Here is a 6,369-nt window from a genome sequence, read left to right on the forward strand (position 1 = left end):
ATGTTCAGTGAATAGAGGACGCAATGAGACTCAGTCTTCCCAAACCCTGGCTTCTGGTCTATCAGACTGACTGTGAATGCTGTGGACAGGGCCTGTAGGTTCTTTGGCAAATGGCATGGAGCCAATTAAAATTGATATTCAGCTTACTTCAAAGGGCACTGGTTTTCCCCAGCATCCTCTCCCACCTGCCCAGATACAGTCATGCCGCTTTTATGATTTATTTCTTTTGCTTAGATTTTTAGAATAAAGTTGACTGAGACATAATCTATGTACACTTTGCTTTATTGAGGTGTAGTTTATATATACTTTGTTTTAAAATTCAACAAAGTATAATTTTCCTTCCTTTTCCATGCTGTCCTAGACAAAGTTTTGGACTAAATGTCAAAGTTGTATAGCTCTCCTGACTACTGGTGTTTTGAAAGATGTGGTTGCCCCTTAAATTTCTTTTCCTCTGTGTCGTAACTGCAAAACAATTTTTCATTCTAAACAGAGATCTAAATGAAGATCATTAGCAATGAGATGCTTTTTGTAAGCCCTTGAGGCATTGTGTGTGAGGCATATGTGTTTATTCGTAATTTTTATGTCTCTCTCCTTCATTCCTACTTTCATCTAAATAGCTTTTAGATCTATTTCTCCTCTGAAATGTTTCACTCTCATCTTTTTCTTTTTTTCCTTCTTTGAACACCCTTCCCAGGCCTCATTTCTTTTATCTGATGAAAACAATCCATTCTACATATTCTCTAGCCAGATTAATCTTCCTAAAGCACTTCATACTGTCTCTCCTTTGCTCAAAGGCTATCAATGGCTCCCTTCTGCCTACTAAATCAAGCACAGCCTTACTCTGCTGGTCAGTGTCCTCTACAGTCAGGCCTAATGCATCCCTGCTTCTAGTCCTACCGTGTACTCACCTGCCTTCATATTTTGCTTAGAATGTCATTACTGTCACATCTCCCTGCAGGAAATACTGCCCACCTGTTGATCCTCAAATCAAATACTATCCCCTTTCTCTAGCTTTCTATCATCACTCCTATGCAAATTTATATCTGCCATTTTAAACTCCTATGGCACTTTGTACCATGCCAGAACACATGTTGCCTTTTCTCATGGCAATTTATGTTTGTGCCTTAAGTTCCATACCAGATTGTAAACTTTTCATCTTATTCATCTTGGTATCCTCCTGAATACCTTGCATATAATATAATAAAATACTGGTAGTATTATTTGTAGTATGAATAAATATTCACATCTCAAAGCTCTGTTGGCTGAATAAAAACAGGCACTTAAATGATTCTGAAACTTCAAAATTATGATATACAGTTTACTTGATAAGATAGAATAAAAACTGATGACAAATAATATCTAATTTACTGTACCATACATAACTCACACATAATTGATTAAATGAATGAATAAACAAACATTACAGGACACATACAGACACTAGCCCATCTGTAAACTAGCAGAAGGTATTCATCATGTCCAGAGAAAAAGTCTCTTTATACTTTAAACAGTAAAATGAATAAGAAAAACTGTAATGCACTAAGGTTAAATTACAATACACTGTCTTTTTAACTCAAGTAAAGTATTTTTTTTTTAAGGATTTTTTATCAGAGAAAGAGAGAGAGAGAGCACAAGCAGGGGGAGCAGTAGGCAGAGGGAGAAGCAGGCTCCCCGCTGAGCAGAGAGTCCTATGTGGGACTCCATCCCAGGACCCTAGGATCATGACCTGAGCCGAAGGCAGACGCTTAACTAACTAAGCCACCCAGGCATCCCTCAAGTAAAGTATTTTAAAATATAAAATATCTGTTTGCTTAATATTTAAGTAAATTCTACTGAATCTGTTGGGTCAGATTCTGCATTTGGATCTTAACATACTCAGCTGTTCTTAAATGAGTGTATAATATATAGCCATACAGACCTGGGTTCATATCCTGCCTCTGTCCCTTACTGGTATGGGATTTTGGGATCTTTAAAGCTGTACTCTTCTCATCTGTAAAATAAGGATCAAAAATACCACATCACAAAGTATTTTAAAGATTAAATGAGATTATATGGTAAAGTGCTTAGCACAGTGTCTGGCATATAGTACACGTTCAATAAATGGTTGCTATTTTTTCAAGTTAAATCATAACCTATTTCAAGAGACAGATTTTTGTATTCAAAAGTTGTGCTGTCTAATGGTAGACACTACCCATACGTGGTAATTGAGCAATTGAAATGTGGCTAGTCTGAATTGGGATGTGGGTAGGTATAAAAATCACACTGGATTTTTAAAGACTCAGTATAAAAAAAGTAAAATATCACATAAATACTTCTTTTATATCAATTACACATTGAACTGATATTTTAGATAAATTGGGTTAAATAAAATGTATCGCCAAATTAATTTTCACCTCTCAAAAGTAAAAACTGTTTTTACTTTTTAAAATGTTGGTACTAAAAAATTATATTATATATGAGTCTTGCATTGTATTTCTATTGGGCAGCACAAAGCTAAAGTCCCCGGTAAGGACAGAATTAGGTATACAGATGTTCCACTAATACATGACTGGTTGGTTGATATGGCTAAATCTCTTCATCATTTCATAACAATGGCAAAATTAAAAGCATAAGAGACTGTGTTTTTTCAAGTGCCCACAAATCAAGACAGATTTACAGAGTGGTTATTATTAGAGAATCTCATGTGTAAATGAGTTATTTACTCAGTAAGTTTTTGGTGATTTTCTCCTGCAAATCTTTAAGCACTGAAGCAAAACTCTTCAAACAGAGCTTTAGTGAAATTTGTGCAGTTAAGAACGGGAATGACCTTTTATTTGTCAATAATACCTTAGTAAAGCTGAAACAAAACAAAACAAAACAAAACCCAAAAAAGAACGGAGATGACCTTTCCGGGACTAAGAAATCCAATTGCTGAAATTAACTTTGGCAAATGACAATGAATCACAAATTGTCTGCAGGCCAGCTATGTTGTCACATCTAATGGGCAAATCAGGATCACTGATGCCCTCTGGCTCCTGCATTTTCCTGATCTCTATAGCATATCTAACTGGAAGGACTCCAGGAAGCAAAGGATGGGGGCAGATGCTATGACACTCTCCTGTCAGTACAAGACATGCTGGCTAACTCCAGAGACCATTTGGTCTTCTTCCATAATGTTCCATAAGCATGGAACAAATGTCTCTGATGGTTTTAAACACAGGCAGAACTGGAGCCAGATAATACTCTCTGAATGTATTACTCCTTTAGCCAATTGGATTTGCAGCAAACAAGATCTCACTGAAAGAAATGTCTGGATTGGTTCTATTCTAAGCTTTTGGTGGGAGTGGGAAGGGGGCTTGAATATGATTGAATTGTTCCAGAATGCACCAGGGTGCTTCCTCCCCCTTTTCCCCAACATCTGTTGACTCTTCTCCAACCACTAATACCTCCACCACCATCTCACTACGACCACCAGTGGTTAACATTTATTTAGTGCTTACTACATGCCAGGCACTTTTCTCAATATTTTTTATGTATTACCTCACTGAATACTCAAACCATTCCTTAGATACACTCCTAATTTTCAAGATGAGGAAACTGAGGTGCAGGGTAGTTAAGTTGCCCACAGTCGCTCAACTAATAATTAGAGCAGCCAGAAAGAGAAGTTAGCCTGCTGCTCTTGGTGCTCAAAACCCCAGACTATAGCATCTGGAGAAGATTCTGACTAGTCTACAGAACATAAGAGAACAGATCGGCTTAGCCAGGGCAAGCCTGGTCCTGTAAGTTATTCCTTAGGCTGCTCTGGCACCTAGAGGTGTAGAGTTTTTTACCTCCAATCTTTTGTGGCCTCTGAGTGAGTGTCAAAGGTGTATAATGGCATATGGCATTTTCCTGAGTGCCTAAAGCTCATTCTTAATCACAGAGTATTGTTTCAAGTTTTGTAACACATAATATTGTTCACTGGTTTGAAGAGAGAGATGTATCATTTAGTGAGAATAAATCATTTTTATTATGATGCCTTTGGATACTCTTTGGTCCCTAAGGACATGTTAAATGGAAGTACTACATGAACTTTGCAGTCTTGTTTTCCACCATCTTCCTGCATGCTTCTGCTCTCCAAGGAGCTCCCTAGTGTTTCCTTAGCCTCGGAGACTGGCTTAGGTCCATCAGGGCAAAGGGTGGAGAGAAAATGGATACAGAGGGGAAGCAAGAATGTGAGCAACAATAGAAACCATGATCCACTACTTCATCAGGTTACATGTGCTTCTTCATTCTGAACAAGAAGTAGAAGAAGGCCATTGGTTAAGCTCAGGTAGACTCTATATCGACTCTATATGAGATGTATACAAATACCCCTAACATTTTTTTTTCTTTTTTTTTTTTTTAGTAACAACCTGATTGAATTTTCTTTCTGAGTGGTTTGGAGGAGTAGGGAATAACAAATGAAACACTTTCTTTGCTCAAAGATCTCATGCCCTAATGAAAGGGAGAAACCCGATTAAATATCCACATGCCCTTCATGACTGAAGATTATGACATTAAGGCAAATTAAGTCTTTATCAAGAACCACAGCATGATTAATTTTAAATGGAATTGTCTTTACACAGTTCCCAAATTTGCCATGGGCTCATGGGATGTTAGAATGGGATAAATTATTATGAATTTTCTAATTTCCTCATCCTTTATATGAGGAAACTGAAGCCCACAGAAAAGTGCGTTAGAGTCAAGGATTTGGTTTTCATACTCCCGCTCCTTCGGACTTTTCCTTTGCAAATGAAATTATTTGCTTAATTTGCTTGCTTGAACTAAGCTTCCTGGTTCTTTTATTATCAATTTCAACTTGTTTCCAGAGCTGAGAATATGTCAATACTGCCTTCAATTTATTCATAAAATGATAGTTATGATCAAGGGATAAAGGCACTCTTAAGCTAATAAGTAATTATCTCTTACTATATAATTGCAAACAGGATCCTCATCTAGAATTTACATTTTTTAAAAAAAATTTTGCCTGTTAATATAAACAAAAGGAAGCAGTCAGATGACCTTTTTTCCTTGACTAAGGATCAATGTATCTACCCACAAGTATGACACCAAACACATAGAAACTATAAAATGTATAATAACTAAAAATACATATTCACACACAAATAGACGGCATATATATTTTGTTTAGGCAGGTTATACTTAGAATACTTATTAGGGCACAGTGAGTCCTGGAGACCTTTGAACATAAGCTAATGTTAATTGGCTGAACTTTCAGATATAGAATTAACAGGTGTCTAGTCCTGTTCAGTAAAATAAAAAACACATGCTGGGGCAATGGGACTGTTCTTGACTGCACTGGGTGGTTACATGGGTATACAAATAATAAAAATTCATTGAGCTGTACACTTAAGATTTGTGCATTTTATTGTATATGTTATACCTCAAGAATAAAACTAAAAAATATAAACCACAAAAGACTAGAGACAAGCAAAAAACCCCACCTTTTTGCAAAGGTTGCAAACATGCAATTGGTCTTTTAGCTGTTTGTAACTTCAGATTTGCTATATCTTAATTACGATACTTGAGTGGCTTGAAACACTTTTTTGTTTCTTCTGTTTATCTTTCAGTAAACTAAGTTATTTTAAAAGATCTTGTGATCTCCTTATAAGGCGAAAAAGGCTTTAACTTACCCATTTGCAAGTAAGATGGTGTAGTAATTATGTGCAGAATTTTGTAGAATAACACATGAGGCCATCTCTATGGGGCGGGATACAACACTGAAAATGTTTCTTTCACTTCGCCCTCTTCCGCCGCCTATTTTTACGGGGTACTTCAGGCAATGGTATTGAGAGAACAAATGGGTCGCTGAACTAAAGAACCTTTCCCAAAGATGCTATTATTCTATTTCCATCCCACAGATTGTCAAAATTCACTTTTTTTTTTCTCGGAATGCCACTTGAGGGCAGTTGCTTGAGAAACATACTCAGCACACCTGATTTGTATACATTTAAGAAACGATTTGCTTTTATGTTTTTATATCTCCCTGCGTATAAACTCCCAGTCTCTGACATTTAGGCTACTTTTAGTACAACCTCTCACTCTGCGACAAGTCAGGGCACCGCAGTTTGAAACAAAACAAAACAAAACAAAACATCCGGTAAAAGGGGGAAGACTACGACTCCCAGAATGCAGCGCGTCCTCGTCTTGCCCGGCTGTCCAATGATCAGACTCCGCGAGCCTCCTCTCGGCTCCGTTGGTCAGCTTGCCTGTCAGTGAGGGGAGAAACAGAGGGCTCGGGATGTCATATTTCCCGCCAGTGCGAGGCGCCGTTCAGGAAAGCCGAAGTGGAAGAAGTTCTCGATTGGATACTCGCTATTCTCGCGTAAGAGGAATCAGCCAATCAGA

The sequence above is a fragment of the Phoca vitulina genome, unplaced genomic scaffold (genome assembly GCF_004348235.1).
Source record: "Phoca vitulina isolate PV1807 unplaced genomic scaffold, GSC_HSeal_1.0 scaffold11, whole genome shotgun sequence".
Lineage (NCBI taxonomy): Eukaryota > Metazoa > Chordata > Mammalia > Carnivora > Phocidae > Phoca > Phoca vitulina.